Below are 20,040 nucleotides of genomic sequence, written 5' to 3'. Positions count from 1 at the left end.
AAGGCAACGATGTCCTGCTAGTTCATCACTCTTATCTCTGGAGTCTAGGACATTATCCACAAATAATCCATATATATTTTTGTTTGTTAATGGCCACAAATTCCTTCCCACTACTCCCAATGAGAGGTGAAGTACATGTCCTCTCCCACTGAGTCTGGGTGAACTTTAGACTGCTTCGAACAATAGAGTACAGTGGACAAGACCTCCATGACTAGGTCAGGAAAAGCCACACAGGTTCTGTCTGGTGCTCTTGGCATGCTTGCTCTGGGAGAAACAGCTCCCATGTAAGAAGTCTGACTAGCCTAAGCTCACCATAATGGAGAGGCCACATACAGATGCTCCAGGTAACAGCCCCAGCTGAGCTCCCCCCTGGACAGCTAACAGACTGCCAACCCCATGAGCAAGCCACAGTTGGGACATTGAGTTCAGTAAAACCTCCAGATAATGAACATGTGACTGTAACCTATACAAGAGCCACCGGCTGAGCCCTTTGCAGATTCCTGGACCACAAAACCAGGAGCAAAATAAAACAGTTATACCATGACATATTGGGGTAGCTTGTTATGCAGCAATAGCAACTACAACAATGAACAATAGTAAATGGCAGCAGATATTCGTATTAATGCCGCTTCTCAAGCACATAGGCCCTAGAATGGTGCCTCCTGCTTCCAAAGTGTGAATACCAAGGGGTGTCACAGCTCACAGTCCTTCTGGCTACACTTAGAGTTCCTTCTCTTCACAGCCTGCTTTCTTTCCATTCTCTGCTAGGTTTCTGTCTAACTTCTAGATCAAGAAAGTCTGGATAAACTTCAGATAAACACTTTAAAATTATTTCCTGGAAGCTCACCAAACCGAACATGTGAATCCTCCCAGGGCTGCACAATTGAAAACAAGTTATATAATTTCTGTTTCTCGGGGCGGAAAGGGCTGTGTAAGACAGAGAACACTGGGACTGTTGCCTGTCGTCTGGAATCACATTTTAAATAAATAGACAAAGTGAACTGCACAGAATGATGAATAATGAAATGGTAGAAATAGAAATTAGAGAGCAATGGGGACTACAGAAGCTATTTCTGTCTCTCACTGAGAATTCCTAATGGCTTAGGTTAGGTGTTTATTTCTAAGGGAGTGGATTATTTTTAATGTCTTTGAACATCACGCCTCCATGACATCCATTATTTCCAAGTGCCTGCAATGTACTTCTCAGATCTAAATATCATTGAAGAATTGAGGAACAGCTTGAGGTTCACACTGAATGTGTATGTTTTTCCTTCAGCTATTTAAAATGTTCTATCAGCTATCTCAATTATTTATGGAATTCATTCTCTGATGAGAAAGTGATTTTCTGTAGAGGCTGGAATTATTTTGACCTTTTCCTCCTTTCTGCCTTCTTCACTGGTCAACACTCTCCAGTCCATCCATTTAGGAGGGTATCATCTGGGATGGTTTAGAATCTTCCCGAAGATGGAAAATAAGTGGAGATCAGATATGAGCCATATAAATACTACCTTCGTGGCTGCATCTTCTCCTCCTACTCCATGCTTTCAGGATGACCTGTGGCACGTTTAAGAAATATTTGCAAATGGGGCACCTGAGTGGCTCAGTCGGTTAAGTGTCCGACTTCAGTTCAGGTCAAGATCTCTCAATTTGTGAGTTCAAGCCCCACGTCAGGCTCTGTGCTGACAGCTCAGAGCCTAGAGCCTGCTTTGGGTTCTGTGTCTCCCACTCTCTTTGCCCCTTCCCTGCTCATGCTCTCTCTCTCTCTAAAAAAAATAAAATAAACTTTTTTTTAAAAAAAGAAATATTCGCAGATGTGCAAGTATTTTTAAAACACTCAGGATTCTGGAATCATTACGGCAATTACTACTCTCTTAACATTCATGTAAATATATAGAAAATTAAAATTATATTGGTGGTACCAGGGTGGCTTGGTCCCCAAACCTGACTGATTATCAAAACAACCAATGGAGGGGCGCCTGGGTGGCTCAGTCGGTTGAGCGTCCAACTTCAGCTCAGGTCATGATCTCATGGTCTGTGAGTCTGAGCCCCACGTCGGGCTCTGTGCTGACAGCTCAGAGCCTGGAGCCTGCTTCAGATTCTATGTCTCCCTCGCTCTCTGCCCCTCCCCCACTCATGCTGTCTCTCTCCCTCTGTCAAAAATAAATAAACATCAAAAAAATTAAAAAAAAAAAAACAAGGGATTCTGTAAAAATGCAGATTCCTGAATTTTGCCTCAAAAAAATGGAACCACAGTCTCTGTAAGAGGGATTCAAGAATTCATGTGTATGTTAGAATCTTCCAGGTGATTTGATGGCCAGCCAGCTTTGATAGTCTCGGCCCAACTGCACCCACACCCGACCATAAAGCATCAAAAGACAGGGGCTGTAACGAAGTAGGCAACACATGAGTAACAGGAGTAAGCTTCACCCAGAAACTTCCCAGGCCTGGACAGGACCACACAGAACTCCCTTTTAGTTATTCAATTAACAAGCAAACATCTTTTCAGATCTAGTATGAACAAATGATGAGATGGAAGGGAACTGAAGAATATGACTTATTTTCTGCCATCAGGAAACTCAGAACTATTCATTCATTCATTCATTCATTCATTCACCAAATATTTATTGAGTACCGACCATGTGGTAGGTACTCTTCCAGACACTGGTGATACAATGCCAAACAGACATAGTCCCCATCTTTGTGGATACGGTACTGAACATAATCTACATTCCTTTTTTAGGAAGGAACACAGGTAAGCTAATAGCTTGGCTCTGACATTTGCATTAGGCAGTTCACTAGGCAGAGGCAGTAAAGCACTTGCATAAACCCAGGAGTCTCTTCACATCCTGCACCCTAGATACTTCACTTGCCTCACCTTAGTCCCAATCATGAGATCCAGAGGTATCCTAGAAGGGTTCACAGCATGTGTAAAGACAAGATGACACTAAAGAGTATTCAGAAAATGATGAATAATCTAGTATGGCTTAAGTATAGAATACAGAGGGTAAGGAGAGTGGCTGGGGATTTTGCTGTGGATGAGGTGAGACTCCACCTGCAGTCTACAAACAATTTAGAAGCTCCTGGAACGCCAGACGCTTCTTCTCTGTCTGTACGAATATCTTATTCTCCATTTCATTTTTTAGAAAGATCACTCAAATGGCAGTATAAAAATAAAAACGGGGGAAAGGCTTGGAGACCAAGAAACAAAGTCGCTATTATAGTAGTGCCAGAAAAAGGTAATAAATATTTGAACTGAAGCAAAATGGCCTAAATGGAAAGGAAGTTTTGGTACTCAGGACTATAGGGATACAGAAAAGGGAGGAAAATTGTAGGGCCACCCAAGCTGAAAAGTCTGACTACGCCCTTCAGAGGAACGGTAAATGAAACATAAACAAGGAGAATAAAGTAAACTTGCCTATTTCATCCTTAGCACTGCCTGAAAGGAAAAAGTTGTTGGTGTTTTGTTTTTTTTTAATTTCACTACCACAGAACAGCTCTCACATAAATTTGTGGTCCAAATTCATGATAGCTACATAATAAACACACACACACACACACACACACACACACACACACACACACACCCTCAAGTACAGAATTTAATTTAAAGCTATGCCTGTGTTAGCAACATGCCAAGGTAAATGGCAGAAGCAAACAGAAATCCTCATTGGAGTAATAGCATCATCCCAAGCCTCAGAAAACTCTCACAGATGAAGTTCCAACGACAACCAACAGTTTACATATAAAACTACAAAACACAGAGAAACAATGTACCGTGAGTGAGAGCTAGGAAAACAATAGACTATATAGTCAATCCCACAAAGACTTCAGATACCAGAATTGTACAGTACAAAATGAAAAATAACAATGTTCTATGTGTTTAAAGAAAAAGACAACTTTGAAAATGTGAGCCAGAATGCATCCCAAAGAGACAAAGAAATAGAAATGTAAAATAGAAGTTTGAAAGCATATAGAATAACATTAAGAGCCTCCAAGTTGTGTCCAATTGGAATTTGAGAAGGAAACAATAGAGAGAATGGGGAAGACGCGTTATTCAAGGAAACCATGGCTGAGAATTTTCTGGAATTGGTGAAAGATAGCAATCTTCATGTCAAGGTGGTTTCGTTTCCCTGAGACAAATCAGTGAATCTTCAGAACACTAAAGAAAAAGAGAAAATCATTAAAAGGGAGAAACAAGATCATCTGCATAGGAATGGCAATTAGAGCTGAATTCACAGAAGCAAAAAATGAAAGCCAAAAGACAGTGAAGTGATATCTTTCATGTGCACACAGAAAATAACTGTCATTTCAGATGTGTGTACCCAAAGAAACTTGGGTTTCTTTGAGAAACCAGGAACAAGGTTTAACAAGAACAAGGAATAATTAAAGTCAATTTCTTGAAAGAATTAAACTCAAAAACTGAATGAATTTACCACCAATAGACCTGTGATATAGAAAATGTTAAAGGATGTATTTCAGGACTAAGGAAAAATAACCCTGATGAAAAATCTGACATTCAAGAAAGATAGTGGTCAAAGATATTAGCAAATATATGAGGAAATCTAAACAAATATTAACTATTTTTTATAGCGTTAATATTTTTATTTGAAAACAAAGAAGGTCAAAAACCATAGGAAATACATATGACACAAGAAGAAACAAAAGCAGCTAGAGAACATGGAATCGTTACTGGGTGTGAACGTATGTGGTTTCTGCAAATTCTGTGTACCATAAATATCAATGTATCTATGAAGCCCAGTTAAATTTTCCTTTTTTAGGAATAGAATCTAGTAATTCATCACTTACATATAACAGTGCTCATTCCAACCAGTGTCCTCCTTAATGGCCCTCACCCCTTTAGCCCTTCCCCCACCAACCCTCAGTTTGTTCTCTGTATTTAGAAGTTTCTTATGGTTTGTCTTCCTCTCTGTTTTTATACTATTTTTGCTTCCCTTCCCTTATGTTCATCTATTTTGCATCCTAAATTCTATTTATGAGTGGAATCATATGATATTTGTCTTTCTCTGTCTGACTTATTTCTCTTAGCATAATACACTCTAGATCCATCCATGTTGTTGCAAATGGCAAGATTTCATTCTTTTTGGTCATCAAGTAGTATTTCATTGAATATATATGCCACAGCTTTTTTATCCATTCATCAGTCGATGGGCAGTTGTGCTCTTTCCATACTTTGGCTATTGTTGATAGTGCTGCTATAAACATTGGGGTGCATGTGTCCCTTCAAATCAGCATCTTTGTATCCTTTGGATAAACACCTAGCAGTGCAATTGCTTGGTCGTAGGGTTAGTGCTATTTTTCATTTTTTGAGGAACCTCCATACTGCTTTCCAGAGTGGCTCCACCAGTTTGCATTCCCACCAACAGTGCAAAAGGGTTCCCCTTTCTCCGCATCCTCAACATCTGTTGTTGCCTGAGTTGTTCATTTTACCCATTCTGACTGATGTGAGGTGGTATCTCACTGTGGTTTTGATTTGTATTTCCCTGATGAAGAGTGATGTTGGGCATTTTTTCATGTGTCGGTTGGCCATCTAGATGTCTTCTTTGGAGAAGTACTTATTCATGGCTTTTGCCCATTTCTTCACTGGATTATTTGTTTTTTGGGTGTTGAGTTTGATCAGTTTTTTACAGATTTTGGATACTAACCCTTTATCTGATATGTCATTTGCAAATATCTTCTCCCATTCAGTAGGTTGCCTTTTAATTTTGCTTATTATTTCCTTTACTGTGCAGAAACTTTTTATCTTGATGAGGTCCCAACAGTTCATTTTTGCTTTTGTTTCCCTTGCCTCTGGAGACATGTCAAGTAAGAAGTTGCTGCAGCTGAGGTCAAAAATGTTGTTGCCTGTTTTCTCTTCTAGGATTTTGATGCCTTCCTGTCTTATGTTTAGGTCTTTCACCCATTTTGACTTTATTTTTGTGTATGGTGTAAGAAAGTGGTCCAGGTTCATTCTTCTGCATGTCACTGTCCAGTTTTCCCAGCACCATTTGATAAAGAGACTGTCTTTTTTCCTTGGATACTCTTTCCTGCTTTGTCAAACATTAGTTGGCCATACATTTGTGGGTCCATTTCTGGGTTCTCTATTCTGTTCCATTGATCTATATGTCTGTTTTTGTGTCAGTACCATACTGTCTTGATGATTACAGCTTTGTAATACAGATTGAAGTCCAGAATTGTGATGCCTCCAGCTTTGGATTTCTTTTTCAGGATTGCTTTGGCCATTTGGAGTCTTTTGATCCATACAAATTTTAGGATTATTTGTTCTAGTTCTGTGAAGACTGTGGTGTTATTTTTGATAGGGATTGCATTGAATATGTAGATTGCTTTGGGTAGTATCGACATTTTCATGATATTTGTTCTTCCAATCCATGAGCATGGAATGTTTCCATTTTTTTTGTGTTGTCTTCAATTTCTTTCATAAGCTTTCTATAGTTTTCAGTGTATAGATTTTTCCCTCTTTGGTTTGGTTTATTCCTAGGTATTTTATGGTTTTTGGTGCAATTGTGAATAGGACCAATTCCTTGATTTCTCTTTCTGCTGCTTCATTATTGGTGTATAGAAATGCAACTGATTTCTGTACATTGATTTTATATCCTATGACTTTGCTGAATTCATGTATCAGTTCTAGCAGTTTTTTGGTGGAGTCTTTTGTTTTTTTCCACATAGAGTACCATGTCATCTGTGAAGAGTGCAAGTTTGACTTCCTCCTTGCCAATTTGGATGCCTTTTATTTCTTTGTGTTGTCTGACTGCTGAGGCTAGGGCTTCCAATACTATAACAGTGGTGAGAGTAAATAAATAATAAATATTAATTGTTTAAAACAATAATGAATGATGGGAGGGAAGTCAGGATAGAACTAAAATACCAAAAATAGAGTAACATAAAATAATAGAGGATGATCAGAAGTATAATATTCTATGGTCAATGTGCTGTTAGGAAGGAAGCCAAACATATGTATAAACTTTAGACCTCATTAAATAGGCATGTTAAAATATAAATGGTAGCCACCAAAGTAATAGACAAAAATACAGGACTTTGACACAGCGGGGAGGGAAATGAAATAAGGAAACGTGAGATAGACAGATAGGTAGATAGATAGATATACATAGAGAGATACATATTTATATATCTATAGATATATAGAGAGAGATATATTTATATCTTAGAGAGATATATATTTATACCTCTCTCTCTATATATAACTTTTTCTACTTTTGTCCCATAGAGAAAGAGAGAGAGAGAATCAACAAAGCTAAAAAAATCAGTTCTTTGAAAAGATACTAAACATACGTCTGTCAAGCCTAGCCAAGAAGAAAGAAGGCACAGATAAATAATGTCAAGAATGAAACAGAACACCTAACTACAGATGCTACCGAAATTAAACAGATTAAGAGGATATTGTCAACAATTCTATGCCAATACATTTTAAAATTGAGATGATAAAACTTACAAAAACTAACCCACAAGAACTAGAAACCCTAAAAGATCTCCTATAAACCTATTTTTTTAATGTTTTCTTTACATTTATTTATTTTTGATAGAGAGAGACAGAGCACAAGTGGGGGAGGGGAAGAGAGAGAAGGAGACACAGAATCTGAAGCAGGCTGCAGGCTCCGAGCTGTCAGCACAGAGCCCCACGTGGGGCTCGAACTCACAAACCATGAGATCATGACCTGAGCTGAAGTCAGACGCTTAACTGACTGAACCACCCAGGCGCCCCTAACCCTATTTTTTTAATTTCCTGTGAAGAAAACATCAGGCCCAAAAACCTTTTTTTTAAAAATTCTTTTATATCTTAAAGAATATGGGGCGCCTGGGTGGCGCAGTCGGTTGGGCGTCCGACTTCAGCCAGGTCACGATCTCGCGGTCCGTGAGTTCCAGCCCCGCGTCAGGCTCTGGGCTGATGGCTCAGAGCCTGGAGCCTGTTTCCGATTCTGTGTCTCCCTCTCTCTCTGCCCCTCCCCCGTTCATGCTCTGTCTCTCTCTGTCCCAAAAATAAATAAACGTTGAAAAAAAAAATTAAAAAAAAAAAAAGAATAGATCATTGAAATCTTACATAAACTATTTCAGAAAGGAGAAAGAAGGAATTCCCCACAACTCACTTTTTAGAGACTTGTGTATCCTTGATGTAGAAATCTGATAAGGACAATAAAAAAAGGAAAAATTATCTAACTAGATACTACAATCCTACATGAAATTAATAATTCAAATTCAACAGTGTACAAACTGAATATATGCCAGGATGCAAAGTTGGTTTAATATTAGAAAGTTAAATTAATAGAATTTTCCATGCTATAATATAAAAGAAGAAAAACCATATGTTTGTCTCAGTAGATGCATAAAAATCATACAAAATCATCCAGTAAAATTCAACATCCATCTACATCTAAACTGTTCAAATTAATAAGGGTTTATAACAGCAACTATGTATTACCTAAGGTCAGTATAATATAAAATGTGTATCACCTCTATCCCTGGTGGAACAGGTTGGACCAATAAATCAATGAAACAGAATGAAGACTAGAAATAGATCCATGCAGGTCAGTGGGTAAAGAATGAATTATTTTAATAAATGTTGCTGGAAATAAATTCAAATGAACAAAATGAAATTGGGTTACTACTTCACAATGTACACAAAAATCAATTCTAGTTCAATTAAAGACTTCCATGATAAAAGCAACACTATAAATGTGTAGAAGACAATACAAAAATACAAAGTGAAAGACCTATATTCTAAAAGCTATAAAACATTGATAAAAAAATTAAAGACAACACAAAGAAATGGAAAGGCATTCCATGCTCATGAATTGGAAGAACAAACATTGTTAAAATGTCTATATATCACCCAAAGCAACATACACATTGAATGCAATCCCTATCAAAATATAAGCAACATTTTCAAACAGAACTAGAGCAAACAATCCTAAAATTTGTCTGGAACTACAAAAACCCCAAATAGCCAAATAAATCTTGAGAAAGAACAAAACTGGAGGTATCACAATCTGATTTCAAGACATACTACAAAGCTGTAGTGATTAACACAGTATGGTACTGGCACAAAACAGACACATAGATCAACAGAACAGAATAGAAAGCCCAGAAATAAACCTATGATTATATGGTCAATTAATCTTTGACAAAGGAGACAAGAACATGCAACGGGAAAAAGTCTCTTCAACAAATGGTGCCGGGAAAACTGGACAGCTACAAGCAAAAGAGTGAAACCAGACTACTTTCTTACACCATATCCAAGGCTCAGTCAGTTAAGTGTCCAACTTCAGCTCAGGTCATGATCTCGCAGTTATTGAGTTCAGGTCCCACATTGGGCTCTGTGCTGACAGCTCAGAGCCTGGAGCCTGCTTCACATTCTGTGTCTCCTTCTCCCTCTCTGCCCCTCCCCCACTCAGGCTCTGTCACTCTCTCAAAAATAAATAGATATTTTTTAAAAATTAATGGATTAAGGACCTAAATGTGAGACCTGAAACGATTACAATCCTAGAAGAGAGCATAGGGAATAATTTATCTGATACTGGCCATAACAACACCTTTCTAGATATGTCTTCTAGATATGTCCCTGAGGCAAGGAAAACAAAAGCTAAAACAAACTATTGTGACTACATGAAAATAAAAAGCTTCCGTGTAGCAAAGGAAACAACAAAATTAAAAGACAACCTACTGAATGGGAGAAGATATTCACAAATGACACATCTGATAAACAATTAAAGGGTATTCAAGACATAGAAATAAAGTATACAACTCAACACCCAAAAACCAAATAATCCAATTTAAAAATGAGCAGAACACATGAACAGTCATTTCTCCAAAGAAGACATCCAGATGGCCAACAGACACATGAAAGGATGTTCAACATCACTCATCATCAGGGAAGTGCAAATCAAAACCACAATGAGAAATTACCTCACACCTGTCAGAATGACTAAAATCAAAAACACAAGAAACAGGTGTTGGTGAGGATGTAGAGAAATAGGGTCCCTTATGCACTGTTGGTGGGAATACAAATTGGTACAGCCTCTATGGAAAATTCCTCAAAAATTAAAAACAGAACTACCATATGATCCAGTAACTGCACTACTGAGTATTTACCCAAAGAATACAAAAACACTAATTCAAAGGGTTACATGTACCCCTATGTTTATTCCAGCGTTATTTACAATAGTCAGATTACGGAAGCAGCCCAAGAATCCATCAATTGATGAATGGATAAAGAAGACATGATACATATATACAATCAAATATTACTCAGCCATCCACCAAAAAGAATGAAATTTTGCCATTTGCAACAACATGGATGGAGCTAGAGAGTATTATGCTAAGGGAAATAAGTCAGTCAGAGAAAGACAAATATCATATGATTTCACTCACGTGTGGAATTTACGAAACAAATGAAAAAGGGAAAGAAAAGACGCTAACCAAAAACAGACTCCTAACTATAGAGAACAAACTGGTGGTTACCAAAGGGGAGGTGGGTGGGGGATGGGCAAAATAGGTGAAGGGGAATAAGAGCACACTTATCCATGATGAGCACTGAGTAATATATGGAATTGCTAATCACTATATTGTGTACCTGAAATGAATATAAACACAGTATGTTAACTATATTTGAATTAAAATTATATTCCATATATATGTATATACATATATATACACAATGAATATATATATTATATTTATAAAATTATTATTTGTATATATATTTTAATCTTAAATATAAAAATAAAACAAGGCTCCCAAGTTGCCATTATTATCCTCTTACTGCAAATGAGTAAACCAAAGCTCAAGGAGATTAAGGAAACCTCTTAGGATCACACAGCTAGTAAACGGAAGAACCAACATTTAAAGCCAAGACTGTTAATTCCAAAGTCCACACATGGGCCACTGTACTTTAGAGCTCAAAGTAAAGCACTAAAAATGCTACTGCAGGCTGGAAATGCTTTGAGTGCTAAGGAATGGGTGAACTCAGTGCTGCCCAGGACTCCTGGGGAAAATGTCAAAGGGCCAAGGAACATTTCTTCATCTCTGAATGCTGCCTGGTTTGTTAAAAGCTCATTAAGCCCAATATTCCTGGTGTAAAAGCTACTGGAGATTCCAGCATGACAGATTCTGAGGTCAATATTAAGGTAATGGGTCCAAACTAAGGTCTTACACAAAGGTGCATTAATGCCAACTCCTCCACAAATAAAAAGGCTTTGCTCTAAGAACAAAACACTTTGCAAATGTTTTCTATCAATCCCCACAGGTACCTTATTCAGTTGTAAAAATGTGCTTCAGACAAAGTTTAAAACAACAAAAATCAGCTTCTTAAGCATCAACTGTCCAAACAATACTCGGGTTCCATTTTCTTGATTCATAATGTATCATCCAATCTACCCAAAAACTTCTAGGAAATAAAACAACAAAATAATCACTATAAAAACAACATTAAAAATTCTAGCCAAAAAGGAACGTACACAAGGTTCAAAATGTGTTTTTTCTGTCCCTTGTCTAACTCAGATTGAAATCAATTTCCTCTCCTCTCCTTTGTTGTCTTCTTTTATTAACTAATCATGATCTCTCCTAAACTTATTAATATTCTTCTGAGTATACTTCACCAGCTTTTTTAGGATATCCTTCCAGCTTAAAGTAACAAGCTGGAAATATAGTACAGTCTGTGGCAGCTTAATTCACATGTATAAAATAGTGCAATCATGAAACGCAAATCAGGCATGTCAGCACGGTGTCTAGGCAAAAGCAGGCACCAATGAATGACAGCAGGATTAATGTGGACCCCCACTACCACAGACAGATGTCTTATTTAGTGTCTGGCAGACATGTTTTTGAGTCTTGGAAGGTGGGACAAGGATGGAGGTTGTGGACTATATGTTGGGATTGAGAAAGAGGAGGAGAGAAAACCTATATATCACTCACTCCTGGGAACAGAGAAATGCCCTGACTAGTGTATATCATGGGGGAAAACAAAAAAGATTGAGAAAACTGGAGGAGGGGAATGTCACCTTCTGACATCTGACACTTGTCACCGTATTCTGAACATAAGAGCACGGTTCCTGGCCATGGTAAACATGTGGAAACCAAATGCTTTCCATTTATCATCTCATTCAACCACTCTGCAAAGTGAGTATTAATATGCCGATGTCATATCCCCAAAAACATGTGTTGCTCCTGCTGGTGGAGACAGTCCTTAAGGTTCGGCCCCACAGCACACAGCAGGGAGGAGACGAATGAAGAATCCATCTAGCAAGGCAAATAGGAACCAGCCAAGGCAACTTTTCCCAGGGAGGGGAAAGGTGCTGAAAGCCACTGAGTCTGTAAAATGATTTTTACCTTATGGTAAAACATAGATCAACAAGACCAACAGGAGATACCAGCTACATCCCCCTTTTTCGCATAATAAAATTGGGCGTAGGGAGGAAAAGTAACTTAGTAAAGATTAATAAAAAAATGAATTATCAAAAATGAGATCCAAACTCAGGTCTTCTTAACAAGACCCCACACTTTTAGCCACTCTAATACACATTTTAAAACTAGAATTCTCAGACGGCGACAGGATTTGGATATAACCCATTCTTGTTTCACTGCTCAAAATATTTTTTTTCTAAAACTATAACATATGGGCATTTTCATGTAAAACCCTCTATGAGAGAATTATAAACTCTTCTACGAGGACAAGCAGTACAGAAAGTGGTCTATGTTTGGAAATAGTCAACTCAAAATAAGAAATAAATTAATGTTTGAAAGGGTAGAGTTGCTTGTCTCAGTCTGGGCAAAGCTTCAGTTTTCAAAAATCCATGAAGATTAAAATGAAACCTCAGAACAAGCCAACATTACTGATTGTGTGAAAGCTTAGAAAGCAAGGCTGATTAGGCAGAATTCCACTCTGCAGACTTTATATTCAGTGAGCAGTGGGCAAAAGGGAGGGTTCTTGTCTTGCTTTAGCAACTTTTTTGAAAAGGAAGATATTCAGTATCTACTTAACACCAAGGAAAATGCCTACTTCGGAACACAGGACCACTTCTTCTGTTTCACCAGATTAACAATGGCTTATTCTATTCTCAAGTGGTTTCCTGTTCTCATAATCCAGCCAAAGTTAATTAACGTCCAATTCCTTTTCACACTCATAGCAAGTATCTCCATGCATTTACGTATATATATATTTATATTTATTTAATATATGTATTTAATATATTTTATTATAGATTTTAATATATTTGATATATTTTAATATGTTTAATATATTTAATATATATGCATATATATGCATAAATATATATATTTCTAGGCATATATATATTTATATATTTATATATTTATATATTTATATATTTATATATTTATATATTTATAAGGCCATCAGGCCAGGCACCACAGCCTGACAAAGAAGCACCTCAGCTTAGCTCAAGAGTCAAACCTAAAAACAGGATAACCTCTTCTTGATGAGAAAAGCAATCATGCCAAAAATAAGAAAAAGAATGTAAAGCAAAAAAGTAAGATCAGCAATCCAAAATCACTTGCCACTTATTTGCCTAAACTAAGTTTCAAAGTTTCCTTCTTAAAAAAAAAAAAAAAAAAAGGTTTTGCAGCATCTAAGACATCCTGTGGCATCATCAAACATGCTTCAAGCCTGTAGAAACAGGTCAGGTTCTTTTTTTTTTTTTTTTAAGTTTATTTATTTTGAGAGAGAGAGAGAACACAAGCGAGGAGGGGCAGAGAGAGAGGGAAAAAGAGGGAACTCCAGGCAGGCTCTACACGGCCAGTGCAGAGCTCCATGCAGGGCTTGAACTCATGAGCAAGATCATTACTTGAGCTGAAATCAAATCAGACGCTTGACCAACTGAGTCATCCGAGGCACCCCAAAATAGGCCAGGTTCTTATCCAGCCCTGACACTTAGTCCTGTGTGTCCAGTTGAGCAAATTTAGTCTCTCTGGAGCCTTAGTTTGTCCAACCATAAAAGATGGAGTAGGGTCACAATGCTCAACTCACAGGGTGATTGTGAGAGTTGCATGAGATCTCTCGCTTATATAAAACCAAAAGCTTCATAAATAAAGCCCAATTTCCTCTAAGCTCAACTTTGCCGAAGTCAGACTCTAGGAACACCACTGAAAATTTACTTGAGGGAGACTAAGAACACCCAGGGGAAAAATTAAGATATCTGCACCAAAATACAGACCTTCTATTGTATTACAAATATTCACTTGTGGTTGAAGATGGAAACAAAATTAGTCTCTTTTTTCTATATGGGCTCCCAGAATACATCTCACCACTTATCATATCATCCTTATATCATACTAAGTTTCTTTTTTGACTGCACATCCCTGGAGGCAAGCGGTTTATCTTTTAATTCTCTAATCCCATTAGAGTTGGTACATCAATAGTGTTTCAATAAGTATTTATTGAATGCATAGACAGATGGATAGATCCATAAATTATTGCCTTCCTGCCTGTCACAAGGCCATTTTGAGGATCAAACGAGATAAGGTATGTGGAAGTGCCTTTCGAAAGAGCTCAGTGAACTGTCTTTGTTTTCTCAGTCCACAGGAAGAAGGCTGCAAGTGTTTTTCAAGGCAGGAGAAAAGATGACTAATAACCTGGTGTTAAAGTGAAGATGTAAAACTTAAAATGTAGCGTTATTGCTCAGCAATGTACATTCTTAGCCATGTTCCTAAGTAATTAACAAAAGTAAAGTGATGAATTTGTCAGCCATGATTTTGTTCAGGAAAACAAATCATTCTAGATATTGGAAGTATTGAGGGAGTAAAGGTAGGGAAAGCTGCCGCTAGAATTCAGGAAATTAGGAAGTACAGAAATTGCAGAAAAGTACTGTCAATGACCTCAACTGCAAGGAAGGAAGGAAGGAAGGAAGGAAGGAAGGAAGGAAGGAAGGAAGGAAGGAAGGGAAGGGAAGGAAGGGAGGGGAGAAGGAAGGAAGGAAGGAAGGAAGAAAGAAGGGAAGGAGGGAAGTAAGGGAGGAAGGAAGGGAGGATATAAAAGAAAAGAGTTATGTACACAAGCTTCTACTTCAGAGAGCAGGCCAGCACACTTTATGTATATAAATTCCCCCATATTTTTTAGCAAGCTGTTGCCTTTCAGATCCAAATTTACTCTTCCCTGCCTGCTCTATGAAAATGGATCTGGGCCCTTTAAACATTTTTCCTTCGTCTACTGACTAAACGTTAAGTTTTGTCAGTAGAGGGCACTGGAAAGACTGCAGGAAGGAGCTTGCATCCTGGTGTGCGTTCTCTTGAAGATCCAGCACCTGGCTCCTACAGCAGGAGCCACTTTTCTAGCGCTACAAATATAGCTCCTAGAGTATAAATGGTTTCCCCAACTCCTGGCAGCCAGCTGCCCCTTTTACCCCCAGGCAGTTTTGTAGCTGCGTACCTTCTGTGAGACACCTCCCCATGAACAGATTTCCCTGGCAGATTTCCAGCAAATGCCACCAGAAGAGCTCATAGCAACCTGTCAACTGTTCAGTGAGCCACGGCCTGGGCCTCTCCAGCAAGGTCTGGAGCTCAGCGCTGAAGGGGATGAATTCTTCCTTGGACACTTGACCTCAGCCCTAGGGGTGGTAGTTGCTCCATATACCTGCTGGTCCTATATTATTTAGAGATCTACTCCTTACCAATGCTTCATTACACAATCCTCTGTCATAGCTAATAATTCTCTATATTAAACTTCCCCTGCTCAAATTGCTGTATGGTTTCTTTCCCTTTACTGAACCCAGACCAATTTATCCCTCAATAAGTTTTAGTACATCAGTATGTAAAATAATTCTTTATCTGGGATGACTCACTTCCCTTAGCCACCTTGCTATATTCACTCATGCACTCATTTATTTATTCATTCATTCAACAAATATTTATGAAATACCTACTATGTAACAGGTACTGGGCTACAAAGTCTCACCTGCGAGGAGCTTACAAACCAAAGCAAGATAGGGACAAGCGTGAGAACAAGTATAACCAGTTCACTGAATCCTGTGAACCAAGTAGAGTACAAAGATAAAATGGTTTTCTTTGTTTCCAAATACTCTCCCCGGTTGTGTTATCTCACTCTTTCCCATCACATCTCAGGCAGATCGTGTAGCTTTCTGGTCACTTTTAGCTATTAAAATTCCATGTTTAAACTCTGACATAAATGTTCCCTCTTCTCCCCCACGTCAGGCTACCTCACGAGTGGAAGAGTAGAGGAGAAGTCTGGAATACCTTTGCTCTCTCCCTCCTGTGTGCTGGGGTGGGGAGGTTGAAGAAAAAGTATCGCCTATAACTGATGCTCCATGTCTCATGTAGCACATGGTGCACATCCTTCAGGAGCCCTGGGAGGCGTCTGCACCGCAGGGCTCCTGAGGGGAGGGAGGTCCAGCCCTAGTCAACCTCTTTCAGGTCCCCTCTTTAGCTCCTGCCCCTGACAGTGCTCCCACAGCAGCTTCCGGCTGGAGTCCCACTGCCCAGCAGGCACTCCTTTTGCCCTGGATACCAGCAAGTTGCTTCAGGCCACACCACCATCTCTCTCCAGTCCTCCTTTGCCCTGCTCAGGCAGGCCCAGGGCCCGCCACCAGATCGCAATCCACCGCCTCAGCAGTATTCCATCTGAGGAATGGGATGCCAGACTCCCATTCTTGCAGATGCCTGCAGCCCCTGAATTCAAGTCTCTTCGAGTTGCATCTTCACTTGGCTTAGGGAAAAAAGAGAGCAAACATGGGAAAGGGTGGGAAAGAGCCACAGCATTTCCTGCCAGGCTGACCACCTGCGATTCTGAAAATGAACCCCTTCTAGCCTTCCAAGTCATTTGGCACCTAGAACGATGTGCCTGATGGTATCACTTCCGAGTCAGCTCTTCCTCAGAAGGCCCTGGAGTGGCTTTTAGACCCAATATTGGTAGCTCTCCTCACACTGTAAGAGACTTAGCATCACTTTCAACCCCCAAATGGACCCTATTGATAGTTTTAGACAGGGAGTCCCTCCCAGCCTCCTCACCATACATAGGAAATTCCTATTAAAATACAGCATGATTAGCACCACAATACTGATGCTCCATGGGTACCTAACCCAGGCTCGAGATGGTTTTTGCAGAGTAGGTAATATCTAAGTTGAGTCGTAAAGGACACGTTTATCTAAACATGAAGTATGGGGAGAAGGTACCCAAAAGAGAGATGAATTCACTTGGAAGTTTGGAGGATACAGTGGCTTTTTCCAGGAATTGCAAGTTTTTCCTATAACTAATATTACCAGCATTTACAATGTGCCAGGCATTTTTCTGAGTGCTGGAGGTACAGCAAAACACCACAAAAATCCTGACCTTCACAATGCTTACTACCCTGGTGGAAGGAAGGGGGCAAGACAGAGCAGAGAGGAAGCAGAGAGGCTTTAGGGAAAAAGGGGCCAGATACAAAGGGAAGCCCAGCCAGGAAATGCTGGCTTATCCTAAGGGCATGGGAATACCACTGATTTTAAGCAGAGAACTGTGACAGATCTATATCATGTCACTCTGTTTCAGAATATACTTTCCTTTGTATTTTCCATAAAAATCCTCTCCATTCATTTTTTAAGGTTAGCACAATCCTGACAAAAGTGGCATACAAAAGAATCTCAACTACAAATATCGACACAAAAATCCTAATGACATTGGAGCAGTTAGTTAAAAATTCAGAAAAGAATAACGATAGGACTTCAGATTGCACATGACCAAAAATAAATTTCAAGTGGATCAAAGCTTTCAATATAAAAATAGAACTACAAAAACACTAGAAGAAAATACAGAAGGATATTTTATACTCTTAGAGGAGGAAGACACTTTTATTTATTTTTTTTTTTAATTTTTTTTTTCAACGTTTATTTATTTTTGGGACAGAGAGAGACAGAGCATGAACGGGGGAGGGGCAGAGAGAGAGGGAGACACAGAATCGGAAACAGGCTCCAGGCTCTGAGCCATCAGCCCAGAGCCTGATGCGGGGCTCGAACTCATGGACCGCGAGATCGTGACCTGGCTGAAGTCGGACGCTTAACCGACTGCGCCACCCAGGCGCCCCAGGAAGACACTTTTAAACATGATGCAAAATATTCAGATTTAAAAACTAATCAAAATTTTAAACATTTAAGAGGCAAAAGTTGGGGCACCTGGGTGGCTCAGTCGGTTAAGGATCCAACTTCAGCTCAGGTCATGATCTCGTGGTCCGTGAATTCGAGCCCCGCGTCGGGGTCTGTGCTAACAGCTCAGAGCCTGGAGCTTGTTTCAGATTCTGTGTCTCCCTCTCTCTCTGACCCTCCCCCATTCATGCTCTGTCTCTCTCTGTCTCAAAAATAAATAAATGTTAAAAACAATTTTTAAAAAAGAAGCAAAAGTTATCATACACAAAATGTGAAATCACAACTAGAAAAACATACACAATATATGTGACTTCAAAGAGGCAATACATATAAAGCCCTCACAAATCAACATAAAGTAGTTTAATATCACTTCCCAATAAAATAAGGGAAGAAGATACAAACAAACATTTCTTTGTAAAAAAAATTATATATCAATGTTGTGAAACATCTCTTTTAAAAATGTTTCACATTTAAAAATAAAACCTTGGGGCGCCTGGGTGGCTCAGTCGGTTGAGCAGCCAACTTCAGCTCAGGTCATGATCTCACAGCTTATGAGTTCAAGCCGGGCATCGGGCTCTGTGCTGACAGCTCAGAACCTGGCACTTGCTTCAGATTCCCTATCTCCCTCTCTCTCTGCCCCTCCCCTGTTTGTTCTCTGTCTGTCTCTGTCTCTCATAAATAAATAAATGTTTTTAAAAAAATTTTTAATAAAATAAAATAAATAATAAATAAATAAATAAATAAAACCTAAAGTTGCATTACCATTTTTGTTTATGTTTTTTTTCCAGCTTTGTTGAGATACATGTTTCTCAGGCTTTTGGTTTCACTGTGTTGCTGAAGTTTAAGTGGAATCCTGATCTCTCCTAGAACTGTATTTGTTCATGCAGAGCTGCCTAAACTGTTGATCTTTGCTGGGGGACAGAAGCAGGGTTTTCTACTTCACCATCTTAGGACGTCCTGCATTGGCTTTTTTAGTAATCACATCCACAGCCTTGTATCATACCTTTTAATGCTTGTAATAAACCAAATGCCCTATAATTTTTTTCACAAATTAATACCAAACTGGGTTTTCTCCATTCTATCCTGGTATAATTGCCCTTTTGAAGATAAATTCCAAGTCTTTATTTATATTACACTCAAATTTCAAAATGATCTTAACAGGTCTAAATTCTAGGCTGAAATGAACAATCATAATTTCCTATCTGTCATGCCAGCTCTCAATCCCAGGTTATATTTTTATCCCAAGTCATTTTTCTTAAAGATGAACATCTCAGGAACAAAGACAGAAAGCAGATGTAGTCAGGTCAAAGGAGAAAACCCCAGCACAATCCATGAACGGGACCGGGCTTCTGTGAAGGTGGGAGCTGCCCCAAAAGAGGCCCAAGCTTGGAAATGGCAAAAAAAGGTACACAAAGGGGAGGGGAAAGGCAATCGACCACATGCGTGGTGACATTAACAAGTAATGCAGCCAGGTGGTTCATCCCATGCCATTTATGCCAAGCAAAATGAAGCAGAGGGATGGATGCTTGGAGGAAGAGGCCATACAGTGCCTGGGGTAGCTGGGGAAACTCAGACCTAACATGGATTCTCACCATCAGATAACTGGATACTCACATCCTACCAGCACCATCTCAACTGTCTCTCCATTACAGGCAATAGGGCATACAACAGGAAATCTCAACTATCCAGATGAGTACAAAAGCAATAATGTGCTAATATTTGTATGAAACTAACAGCAGGAAAAGGAGGTATTAAACTCAACAAACAGAACTAACACCCAAGGAAACAAAGTTAATGGAACTAACAGGTAGAAACATTAAAAGAAGTATTGGGAAAAGAACCAGTTAGATCTTGAAAACAATAAAAATAAAGAGCACAATAGGTGCAGCTGAGGAGCAGTTAATAAGCCAAGAAATTCAGAAT

The 20,040-nt window shown here is 39.0% G+C and overlaps 1 long non-coding RNA gene across 2 annotated transcripts in view; it reads right to left on the bottom strand.

The window, feature by feature from the left end:
* The window catches only part of LOC123575703, a 128,313-nt gene that overhangs the window by 76,449 nt on the left and 31,824 nt on the right, over nucleotides 1-20,040 (bottom strand). The window contains exon 3 of one of the 2 annotated variants that reach the window (XR_006700943.1): nucleotides 8,121-8,154. The exons of the other annotated variant lie outside the window; for it this stretch is intronic. This is a non-coding gene — a long non-coding RNA (uncharacterized LOC123575703). The remainder of the gene's footprint in view (nucleotides 1-8,120; nucleotides 8,155-20,040) is intronic. 2 annotated transcript variants of the gene reach the window in all.

The sequence above is a fragment of the Leopardus geoffroyi genome, chromosome C2, assembly GCF_018350155.1.
Source record: "Leopardus geoffroyi isolate Oge1 chromosome C2, O.geoffroyi_Oge1_pat1.0, whole genome shotgun sequence".
In the NCBI taxonomy this organism is placed as follows: domain Eukaryota; kingdom Metazoa; phylum Chordata; class Mammalia; order Carnivora; family Felidae; genus Leopardus; species Leopardus geoffroyi.
This window is presented reverse-complemented; position numbering and strand designations above follow the sequence as displayed.